The 12,900-nt window shown below is 44.3% G+C and overlaps 1 pseudogene; it reads right to left on the bottom strand.

The window, feature by feature from the left end:
* Positions 1 to 2,607: 2,607 nt before the first annotated feature.
* Positions 2,608 to 12,090, bottom strand: LOC134486928 (glyceraldehyde-3-phosphate dehydrogenase-like; annotated as a pseudogene).
* Between the last annotated feature and the right edge of the window lie 810 nt (positions 12,091 to 12,900).

Raw genomic sequence — 12,900 nt, 5'->3', positions numbered from 1 at the left:
TTGCCTCTCTCTTCCCTGCCAAGGGTATTCTTGTTCCCCTTTTAAAGAAGGAGTGAACCATTCACATTTTGATCATCCGTCTTGAGTTTCATTTGTTCTAGGCATCTAGGGTAATTCAAGCATTTGGGCTAATAGCCACTTATCAATGAGTGCATACCATGTATGTCTTTCTGTTTCTGGCTCTTTTTCTTCTGTTTGTTTGTTTTGTTCTATATTGATTTGTTGTTTCTTAATTGTTATTTCCTATATGCCTGATTGTTTTCTAAGGAGAGACAGAAAGGGTATGGATCCAGATAAAAGGGGCAGATGGATTAACTGGGAGGAGCTAGGAAAGAAGTATGTAAAAAAATCTATTTTTAGTAGAAGAAAAAGTCAGTGTTATATAGAGCAGTATGTTATTTGGGAGAATAGTCTGATTCAATGACTGGAAAAATGTGAGAAGTTCCTTGTTGTCAAAGTCAATCTTATGTTGATTACTGAGAACCTTAGATGTCCTGAGAGGGTGTGCAAGAATTTTGGTGCTGATAGTAAACACATAAAGGCAAAAAGATGAGACCACAGAAGGAAAAGTAACATAAGGAGAACTGTGGGTATCAGTTCTCCTTCTTAAGCTCTGACTCTGGAGAAAGGAGAAAAGCATTCTCTTGGTCCTTTCTAATCAAACCAGTCCTCACAGGGACAGGAACAAAATTTACATCTTATGGTGGGGCAAAGAAACACTGAAGACAAGAACTTGACAATTTAATGTCAGTTGTCTAGACCAGAAGACGTCAGGTGAAAATAGGTAAAATGTATCATTGTGTACAATTCATCTCCGCTATAAATCCAAGTCCAACCAACTACCGTCACCAACACGAGAAGCCAGATGCATGTCTTGGCTGTAGCATGTCTTGATTCAGGCCTCAGAGAACTTGTAGAGGCGTAAGTCTTCCAGAAGAAAACAAATTCACACGTCAGGATGAAAAAAAGAGAGTAATCCATGCAGAAGAAGATACTAGAAATATCGAAAGTTCACCCGAGAGTCTGATCAATTATACATAGCCTATGAAATAAATGTCTTTGTGTCAGAGAAAGAGAGAGAGAGAGAGAGAGAGAGAGAGAGAGAGAGAGAGAGAGAGAAACAAGATCATATGTGACAAACAAGGTCCTCATAGGTTACTGTGAACAAAGTTTAGTAAACAAAGTGAATGCTAGAAAAATAAGGTATACAGACAGCATTTCTGGATCTTTGTCTCTCTTCATAGGGGGCCACATTGAACACAGTTCCTTTGTCTGTGCTCTACTATCTCTCTCTCTTTCTCTTTCTCTCTCTTCTCTGTGAGAGAGTTTCACAAAAGTCAACTGAGACACTCAACATGGTAGCTAGGAATCAGAAAGAACACAGTTGAATTTGTCTGCTAAAACTTAAGTGAGACGAAGTTTACTCAAGACAGGTTTCAAAGCAAATTGAAGCAAGAGCTATTCTTTACTAAGAGAAACACAACAAACCCTTACCTTGGAGAAGGACCAATGGCTACAAACTCACCTTGTATTCATTGGAGTCGAGGTCCTGTTATGAAGCTGTGAATGAATAAACAGTCTAGAATGTGAAAACTGGAAGAGAGAGATTAGTATTATCTATCAACATATAGATGCCTTAAAATACATAAATTACCCATGGACTATATAGCATATAACCAATAAACATATAGAAAAATGCTAGGAAGATAAACAATTAATTTTTAGAAGTAAAAGAGCTTCATGAAAGTCAGCTAGGAAACAAGTACACCCTGAATTGGTTAGTCCAATTAATGCCTGAAATATGCAAGTTAAAATTATCATTAAAAAAAACACCACATTTTTTTTATTAACTTGAGTATTTCTTATATACATTTCGAGTGTTATTCCCTTTCCCGGTTTCCGGGCAAACATCCCCCTCCCCCCTCCCCTTCTTTATGGGTGTTCCCCTTCCCATCCTCCCCCCTTGCCGCCCTCCCCCCAACAATCTAGTTCACTGGGGGTTCAGTCTTAGCAGGACCCAGGGCTTCCCCTTCCACTGGTGCTCTTACTAGGATATTCATTGCTACCTATGAGGTCAGACTCCAGGGTCAGTCCATGTATAGTCTTTGGGTAGTGGCTTAGTCCCTGGAAGCTCTGGTTGCTTGGCATTGTTGTACATATGGGGTCTCGAGCCCCTTCAAGCTCTTCCAGTTCTTTCTCTGATTCCTTCAACGGGGGTCCTATTCTCAGTTCAGTGGTTTGCTGCTGGCATTCGCCTCTGTATTTGCTGTATTCTGGCTGTGTCTCTCAGGAGCGATCTACATCCGGCTCCTGTCGGTCTGCACTTCTTTGCTTCATCCATCTTGTCTAATTGGGTGGCTATATATGTATGGGCCACATGTGGGGCAGACTCTGAATGGGTGTTCCTTCAGTCTCTGTTTTAATCTTTGTCAGGCCAGTTTCTTAATAAAGTTAATTTAAACTAAGATGAGTTGATATTTCTGTTGTTGAAGTTTGTAATTTCAGGGGTTGGGAAGTGATTCAGTGGCAGAGCATTTTTTTTTTTGAGAGGGTGCAGCAGAACTTTATTGAAGGTATTCAAGAGAGAAGGGAGGGCTCCCTAGGCCCTTCCTGTTATTATGGGGTCTGGGATGGAATTGTGAAGGAGATGCTCAGTGTTGGGGGCTGAGTTGGGATGGGGACTCCTCAGCAACTGAGGGCCTCTCTCTTGCTCTCAGTGTCCTTGCTGGGCTGGGTGGTCCAGGGTTTCTTACTCCTTGGAGGCCACGTAGGCCATGAGGTCCACCACCCTGTTGCTGTAGCCGTATTCATTGTCATACCAGGAAATGAGCTTTACAAAGTTGTCGTTGAGAGCAATGCCAGCCCTAGCATCAAAGGTGGAAGAGTGGGAGTTGCTGTTGAAGTCACAGGAGACAACCTGGTCCTCAGTGTAGCCCAGGATGCCCTTTAGTGGGCCCTCAGACGCCTGCTTCACCACCTTCTTGATGTCATCATACTTGGCAGGTTTCTCCAGGTGTAGGGAGCGGTGCGACAGCTGTATGATAATGAGGTGAATCTGGCGCCCTCCTAACAACAGTACTGAGCATGCGTGGAGTTTTGCACCTGACGTCAGTCTGGCTGGGGCGGTACTATGCTAAATGGGAGTTCATGCCTCGCCAATCTCTGGAGGACAAGTAGCTGGGATGGCAGTGGGGTGACTCGTGCCCCACCAATCCCTGAAAGAAGATTAGCATACTGTTGTGTATATAAGCCGAGCGGCTTTGCCGCTCGGCGCGGTAACACTTAAAGCTGTAACACTTGGAGCTGTAACACTTGGAGCTGTAACACTTAGGGCTGGCTGCCGCCGCCTCCCTGTATCAACAAAGAAGGTCTCCTACAGTAAAGGCTGTTGAGAAGAATCCAACCGTGTTGCGTCTTCCTTGCCGGACGAGGTGGGCGCGACAAAGTGGTGGCCCGTACGGGGAAGAGGACATCCTCGTGGATCTCAGAACTCTTCAGCTTCAGGAGGAGCGACGTTGGAAAAGTTCCCGGTAAGGGACCATAAAGTTCTCTGGAGGTGAGCAGAGACGATGGAAGCCTTGGGTTAGAGGCTAAAAGGTCTGCGGTCTGCAGCGATGTTGTTTCAAGTTGATCCTTTGTGGGCAGGTTTTATAATTTTGTTTCTTTTCGTCTTTGTGTTGTGTGTTTGCTTTCTTTTGAATTGCCACCGTCCCGGACGGGAGTGCACTTGCTCGGAGTAGCCAACAGGTGCCAGGCTACGGAGTTGGGTATAAACAAACAGGCCAGCTTGCTAAAAAACCGCTTGCAAATAAGTTCATTGAGTATGGGAAGCTCACATTCCAGCCCACTCCTGACAGCTCTCCAGGAGCTCCTTAATCGGCGTAAGCTCAAAGTTGAAAGGAAAATCCTGTCAAGTTTTCTTGATGAATGCGATCGTTGTGCTCCGTGGTTTATAGTGTCAGGATCTCTTACCTTGCGAGCATGGGACAAATTGGGAAGGGATCTAGATAAAGAAGCCACAGAGGGCAAGCTTAGACCCGGATCAAAGCCTCTTTGGCGAATAGTCCGTGCTTGTTTAGAGGATAAGCGATGTGAGGAAGTCGTTAGAACAGGTCAGAGAATCCTTGCAGAGCATCAAGAAAGTATGTCAGAGGGAGAAAAGGTCCCAAAGAAAGAAAGGAAAAGAAAAGGAGACAAAAGGAACAGAGAGAAGGCAGAGATAAAAAAAGGAGATAATCAGGACCAGGAAATAGATAAGATATATCCCTCCTTAAAAGCCTTGACTTTAGAAATGTCAGATGAGTCAGAGCTTAGTGAGGATGGTGAGGCTGACCTTGAGGAAGAGGCTGCTCAGTATGAGGGGGAGAGATGTGATCCGGACTGGCCACATGCTAACACCACGTGGCAAGGAGGCAGACAATTAGGCAAAAAGGTAGTTATACCAACCGCACCTCCGTACAACCCTCAACATAAAAGCATAGCGAGGCCTGCAAAAGGTACTTCCTTTTGCCCAGAGGTATGGAGAGAAATGGGATTAAGTTTCCCAGTATTTTTGGACGCCAATGGGCAACGATATCATGAACCCGTTGACTTTAAGACTATAAAGCAATTGGCAGAATCGGTTAGAACTTATGGGGTCAGTGCAGCTTTTGTTGTGGCTCAAGTTGAGGCTCTTGCTAGGTATTGCCTCACCCCTGGGGATTGGGGGAGTCTGGCTAAGGCCTGCCTCTCCTCAGGTCAATACTTGGATTGGAAATCTTATCTTTTTGAACATGCTAATGCTCAGGCTGCCATTAATCTGGCCTCAGGAGCAGACCCTCAGAGACATTGGGATGCTGACATGCTATTGGGTCTAGGGAGATTCGCTCTGGACCAGACCAGTTATCCAGAGCAAGTTTATAGCCAAATTAATGGAGTAGCCATCAAGGCATGGAAAGCACTGCCTAATAGGGGCGCAGTCTCCGGGAACCTTACCAAGGTTCTACAAGGACCTACAGAGCCGTTTTCAGACTTTGTGGCCCGCATGGTAGAGGCCGCTACCAAGATCTTTGGAGACCCTGATGCAGCCATGCCGCTCATTAAACAGCTGGTATATGAGCAATGTACAAAAGAATGTAGGAATGCCATAACACCATACAAACATAAAGGTTTAGAGATTTGGATGAAAGTCTGCAGGGAACTGGGAGGACCATTGACTAATGCTGGTCTAGCGGCAGCTGTGGTACAATTAGGGAAAACCACTACCACGGATACCTGTTTCCAATGTGGCTGTAAAGGGCATTATCGAAAACAGTGCCCTGAAAGGAGTAAGGGGAAAATTAGCAATAGATCCAAGCAGCCTGGACTATGTCCACGATGTAAGAAGGGAAACCATTGGGCAAATGAGTGTTGATCTGTGAAAGACTTGGATGGCCGACCCCTAGTGACAGGATATGGTGGTACACAGCCAAAAAACGGACAACGGGGCCCACGTCCCCAGGGCCCTCAAATATATGGGGCTCTACAGGGCGACAGACAAGGACAGGACAATCAGAGGCCTTGGCCTTTCCTTCGCCACCCGAAGGACCGAGGAGAGCCGTTAAAGGCTCCGCAGGACTGGACCTCCACTCCACCACCAGACTCGTACTGACCCCCCAAATGGGAGTGCAGCCTGTAGATACAGATTTTAGAGGACCCCTCCCTAAAGATACAGTTGGGCTTTTGTTGGGATGCTCCTCCTCTGCCCTGGACGGTTTGCAGATTGTGCCCGGAGTAATTGATCCTGATTATTTAGGTACAGTAAAAGTGCTGGTAGCCTCCCCCCAGGGTGTCACTGCCATTTCCCCTGGAGACAGAATCGCTCAAATGCTGCTTCTGCCCAGCTTACATAAGCGCTTTCCTGCTGAAAATAGGATTAGAAGGGATAGGGGCTTGGGATCTACAGGTTCCCGATTTGCCTTTATCTCATTGGAACTGAGTGATCGTCCAATGTTAACATTGACTGTGGAGGGACGTTCATTCCTTGGTCTATTGGAACTGGAGCAGATCGTAGTATTATCTCTGCTCATGACTGGCCACCCAGATGGCCTACACAAACATCGTCTCAGGCCCTACGTGGTTTAGGGTACGAAATGGCTCCTTTAATGAGCTCAAAAGAATTGACGTGGAGAGATACAGAAGGGAGATCAGGAAAGATCACTCCTTATGTTATAGACATTCCAGTAACGCTGTGGGGCAGAGATGTTTTAGTAGAGCTGGACATGAGACTGACAAATGATTACTCCCCACAAGTCCAGGATATGATGGCAAAAATGGGTTACGTGCCTAGAAAGGGTCTGGGAAAGAACTTACAAGGACGAGTTGACCCAGTACTGTCAGAACAAAAACATGACAGGACGGGTCTGGGTTTTTCCTAGGGGCCGTTGAGGGGGGAATACCCATTACATGGAAAACAGAGGAGCCTTTATGGGTTCCTCAATGGCCTCTATCCTCTGAAAAATTAATTGCTGCTGCCGAATTAGTATTCGAACAATTACAATTAGGACATATTCAACCATCCAGATCACCTTGGAATACGCCCATATTTGTTATTAAGAAAAAGTCAGGAAAATGGCGGTTATTACATGATCTAAGAGCTATTAATTCTCAAATGCAAATAATGGGTCCCATACAGAAAGGTATACCATTACTCTCCAGCATTCCTGCTGAATGGCCTATTATTATTATTGATATTAAAGATTGCTTTTTTTCTATCCCTCTTGCTCCACAAGATAGCGTGCGATTTGCATTTACTTTGCCATCTATGAATAATGAGGAACCTGATAAGCGCTATCAGTGGGTGGTCTTACCTCAAGGTATGGCAAATAGTCCTACTATGTGTCAACTTTATGTAGGACAGGCCCTACGGCCTGTACGTGACCAATTCCCAAAATTAAGAATGATTCATTTCATGGATGATATCTTGCTTTCTGCTAAAGATCATGGCACCCTGGAAGTAGCTTATGCGAAAGTGGTTAAGGCGCTTGAAAGCAACCAATTGTGCATAGCACCTGAAAAAGTCCAAATGGGCCAAATGGGAGAATACTTAGGAACAAAAATCACTCCTCATAGTATTTCTCCTCAAAAAATTGAATTACGGAAAGACCATTTAAAAACATTAAATGACTTTCAAAAATTACTAGGAAGCATAAATTGGATTCGACCCTATATTAAAATGCCCAATGTAGATTTACAACCACTTTATGAGATCCTGAAAGGGGATTCTCAGCTTACTTCACCCCGTGTTTTAACCAAGGAAGCACGATTATCCTTGAGGAAAGTAGAAGAAAGACTAGAAAAGACAATACTAAAAAGGTATAAGGAAGAGGAAGATCTGCTATTGTGTATACTGAGAACTTTTCGTCAACCTACAAGAGTATTATGGCAACAAGGTCCACTTCTTTGGATTTATCCCCACATTTCTCCTAATAAAACCCTTGAATATTACCCTTCTGCTGTTGCACAGCTAGCTATATTAGGCGTTAAATCTTACATTCAGCATTTTGGTATTTCACCAAAGAAAATTATTATACCATATACAACTGCTCAGGTAGAAACATTGTGTGCATTGATAGATGATTGGGCCATATTGCGCTGTAGTTTTGATGGAGAGTTTGACAATCATTATCCTAAGGATCCGCTGCTACAATTTTTTACTGAACATCCAGTGATCTTTCCAAAGGTCACTGCCTCAGAGCCTTTGTCTGGAGCGTTAGATATTTATACAGATGGCTCCAAAACCGGTGTAGGTGCCTATATGGTTGATTCTCAAGAACCAGTATTAATTCAATATAGTCCAGGTACCCCCCAAATTACAGAATGTAAAATTGTATTGGAAATTTTCAAAAGATTTCATGATTCTTTTAATTTAATTTCTGACTCTGCTTATGTGGTTAATGCGGTACGCTCACTTGAAATTGCAGGGCCAATTCGGTCGACTAGTACTGTATGTCAAATTCTTTTAGAATTACAAAATTTGATTTGGGCCAGAAAAAATAAATTTTTCATACAACATATTCGAGCCCATACTAATTTGCCTGGTCCCATGACCAGTAATAACGCCCTGGTGGATGCTAGTACTCGTAGAGAGTTTATTTTTCATGCTGCTCCGGTTGATCTCGCTAGAGAATTTCATCAAAAGTTTCATGTACCTGCCTTTACTCTTCAACAAAAATTTAAAATCTCTAGAGCTGCAGCTCGTGATGTGGTGTTAAGTTGCCAGAATTGTGTTCAATTTCACCACCCTCCTCATGTAGGGATTAACCCTCGTGGTCTGATCCCGCTAAAACTTTGGCAGATAGATGTCACACACATATCTCAATTTGGAAATTTAAAATATGCTCATGTTTCTGTTGATACATGTTCTGGTATTATACATGCTACTCTGATGACTGGTGAAAAGGCTCGTAATGCCATTAGCCATTGCTTAGAGACATGGACAGCCTGGGGAAAGCCTGATAGTCTCAAGACGGACAACGGGCCTGCCTACACTGCAAAGTCCTTTCAGGCATTTTGCCAGACAATGCAGGTCAAACATACTACAGGATTGCCATACAATCCCCAAGGTCAAGGAATTGTGGAAAGAGTACATCGTACCTTAAAAGAGCTGATAAAAAAACAAAAAGAGGGAATTGCCAGCAGCCGAACACCAAAAGAACAACTTTCTTTAGCTCTTTTTACTCTAAATTTCTTAGTTTTGGATGCGCATGGCCGCTGTGCTGCGGATCGCCATGCTGCTACTACACCTATAACTAATGCAGAAGTAAAGTGGAAGGATGTCTTAACTGATAAATGGTGTGGCCCAGATCCCGTGATCTCGAGATCTAGGGGAGCTGTTTGTGTTTTTCCGCAGAATCAAGAAAATCCAATTTGGGTACCTGAGCGCTTGACTCGAAAATTGCCTTCTGCTCTTCCTGAAGATGAGACTACGAACCCTACTATTGCTACTGGGAATGATAATACAGGTTAATTCGATCACCCTGTGGGCTATTGCCAGATCCTGGCCAGTACCCATGCCAGTCCATAGCAATTCTACTGTTTTACCAACCTTTTTCTCTACCTCCTGTTTGCGTGATGTTCCTTGTATAGTGCCAACTGGAGAAATGCCCCAACGGTATGCCGCCACTAACGTTTCTCTGTTGCATACCTTATGTTTTACCATTAAAGACTCTTCCCTGCCCTGTATTTGGTTACGTAGAGCCACGTTAGCTAATTGGTTGAATCCTATAAGTGACAGCACAATGAACACCGGGATCATCCTGGCTGCTTTGAGTCAAATTGCCCAGGGAGTCTCTTCACCCAGCGAGGACATGTCAGTCGATAGTTCTGCTGATCTGAACATTACAACACTAATTGTGATACATAATTGTAGTGTTCCATCACGCCCAGGGCAAGGTAACTATACACAGAATAGCTCTACCCGTCGTAGAGTCTTACCCGCTTGCCCCCCGAATCAAGAGTTTCCACCTAATTTTACCCCATGTCAGAGTCCATTCCATAGAACAAAACAATTCCTACCGGGATTTGAATTTTCCCCTCCTCTTGGCCATGTACAGTATGACTGGGGGGAGAATAAGACTGGCAAGCATAATCTCTGGCCTTGGTTTCAATGGGTGCTGTCCAATGAGCAAGGGGCATATACATCCCTGACCCCTTTTGCTAGGTTGATGGGTGAGAACTTCACGCTATATAATGTTTCGGCTACAAGAAAAAAGGATACCAGGTTGACCAATATTCAATATAATAACCTCTTGGAACATAATACTGCCACTAGTACTTCAGTATGTGTTAGATCACCTTTTTTCTTTCTGATAAGCACTAATGTCAGCAATGGTGTTTTAAATTGTAATAGCTCTGATGTAGTCTGCTATTTAGCTGAATGCTGGGATGGCAACAATGACACCGCAGTGATGGTCAAGATTCCCTCCTTTGTGCCAATCCCAGTAGAGGCAAACCCAGATAGTTTTCCTATTCTCAATTTGCTGAGAACCAAAAGAGATTTTGGAATTACGGCAGCCATAATTTCAGCCATCGTGCTGTCTGCTGCCGCAGCTACCACAGCTACAATTGCTATGACCAATCAAATACAGACGGCTGAGACTGTCAATCAGATTGTAGAAAGAACTACAATGGCGCTAGAGATACAAGAAGAATTTAATACTCATTTGGCATCTGGCCTTCTATTAGCCAATCAAAGGATAGATTTAGTTCAAGAACAAATTGAAGCACTGTATCATATGACACAGCTGTCTTGCGTTTCCTCCCTAAGAGGTTTATGCATTACTCCTTTGCAAGCCAACTTTTCTCAGCATTCTCAACAGAGCAAAGAAATCTCAAATTATCTGAAAGGAAACTGGTCCATGAAAGCAGAGCAACTATCCAGACAATTGCTGATGCAGATTGCTGTCCTCAACAGCACTAGGCTGGACCCCATCACAATTAAAGACTTTACCTCATGGATTACCAATGCTTTCTCCTTTTTTAAGGAGTGGGCGGGCATGTTTGCCTGGGGAGCTATTGTCCTCCTGGGATGCGGAGTATGTCTCTGGCTTATTGGCCGTTTAAAAAGAGAACATGCCAGACACAAAGCGGTTGTTTACCAGGCTATGACCGCCATTGACAATGGTGCTTCTCCCAATGTATGGCTGGCCTCTTTGAAAGATTAAGAGTTCGCCCTAGATCATTTTTGTCACAGTCATGTGGGGTCATTGTATCCAGGGACGGGCAACTTTCCTCGAGCTCGGACCAACCTAAGACACGGGGCCCGGTGGCGATAGGGTGACCCAACGACGGGTAAGGCCGAGTCATCGTCAGGAACGACCTAAGACAGGAGCAATGACAAGATTGACGTGACACCCAGATCTAGACCAGTCATTTTATTAAACAAAAAAGGGGGAGATGTAGGGAGCGGTGCGACAGCTGTATGATAATGAGGTGAATCTGGCGCCCTCCTAACAACAGTACTGAGCATGCGTGGAGTTTTGCACCTGACGTCAGTCTGGCTGGGGCGGTACTATGCTAAATGGGAGTTCATGCCTCGCCAATCTCTGGAGGACAAGTAGCTGGGATGGCAGTGGGGTGACTCGTGCCCCACCAATCCCTGAAAGAAGATTAGCATACTGTTGTGTATATAAGCCGAGCGGCTTTGCCGCTCGGCGCGGTAACACTTAAAGCTGTAACACTTGGAGCTGTAACACTTGGAGCTGTAACACTTAGGGCTGGCTGCCGCCGCCTCCCTGTATCAACAAAGAAGGTCTCCTACAGTAAAGGCTGTTGAGAAGAATCCAACCGTGTTGCGTCTTCCTTGCCGGACGAGGTGGGCGCGACATCCAGGCAGCATGTCAGATCCACAACGGATACATTGGGGGTAGGAACACGGAAGGCCATGCCAGTGAGCTTCCCATTCAGTTCTGGGATGACCTTGCCTACAGCCTTGGCAGCACCAGTGGATGCAGGGATGATGTTCTGGGCTGCCCCACGGCCATCACGCCACAGCTTTCCAGAGGGGCCATTCACAGTCTTCTGAGTGGCAGCGATGGCATGGACTGTGGTCATGAGCCCTTCCACGATGCCAAAGTTGTCATGGATGACCTTGGCCAGGGGGGCTAAGCAGTTGGTGGTGCAGGATGCATTGCTGACAATCTTGAGGGAGTTGTCATATTTCTTGTGGTTCACACCCATCACAAACATGGGGGCATCAGTGGAAGGGGCAGAGATGATGACCCTTTGGCCCCACCCGTCAGGTGAGCCCCAGCCTTCTCCTTGGTGGTGAAGACGCCAGTAGACTCCACGACATACTCAGCACCAGCGTCAGTCACCCCATTTGATGTTAGCGGGATCTCGCTCCTGGAAGATGGTGATGGGCTTCCCGTTGATGACAAGCTTCCCATTGTCAGCCTTGACTGTGGCATTGAACTTGCCATGGATGGAGTCATACTGGAACATGTAGACCATGTATTTGAGGTCAATGAAGGGGTTGTTGATGGCAACAATCTGCACTTTGTCAGAAGAGAAGGCAGCCCTGGTAACCAGGCGCCCAATATGGCCAAATCTGTTCACACCGACCTTCACCATCTTGTCTATGAGACGAGGATGGCACTGCACAAGAAGATGTGGCTATCTCTGGAACAGGGAGGAGCAGAGAGCTGCAGAGCATTTTAAATAGCGTGCACAAGGCCCTGGGATACATTCCAGCACCACAAAAATTCAAGACAATAAAATAATATTAGTAAAGACTAAAATTAAATATGTCAAATTTTGCCTTTTTTTTACAGGATTAATATCATCATAATAAAATAAAATTAGTAAAGATGATAAATTAAATATCATGTCACATTTTTACTGTTTTAAAGAGATTAATGTTAACACACTACTTGTAGAAATTTCAGTGAAAATTGTCTTTCTGGAATGTTCCATATGTGTCTTTAGTTTGAATTTACATTTCTGTTAACAGTACATAAGTGCTCCCTTTCCTCAGTCTCCTTGCCAACACTTATAGCTTATCCTTTTGATAGTTATCATCCTATCAAGGATTAAGGTTAACTTGATTACAGATCTGATTTTTATTTTTCTTATGGTTAGATCTGTCAAATAACATTTCTTTGTACTCTTGGCTCTTACACATCTTCTTTGGGAAGAGTGAACACACAGGTCCTTTGATGACTTATAATAGGGAGCTAACCTGGGGCTTCTGTTCGTCCTCCTACTTTCTCCATATTCACTGTTTACACATAAGGTTTACTCTGATCTTTGGTTCCATGCTCTTTATTCATCACTGTGGGATTTCTTTGAACCAGGAGAGTTTTCAATTCTCTCCTAAACGTCCTTTCATGTAAACCCCACTGCATTTTGTTTTTCCTTAACTAATTTTTTAAAAGACCTTTC

The sequence above is a fragment of the Rattus norvegicus genome, chromosome 5 (assembly GCF_036323735.1).
Source record: "Rattus norvegicus strain BN/NHsdMcwi chromosome 5, GRCr8, whole genome shotgun sequence".
Classification (NCBI taxonomy): Eukaryota; Metazoa; Chordata; class Mammalia; order Rodentia; family Muridae; genus Rattus; species Rattus norvegicus.
This window is presented reverse-complemented; position numbering and strand designations above follow the sequence as displayed.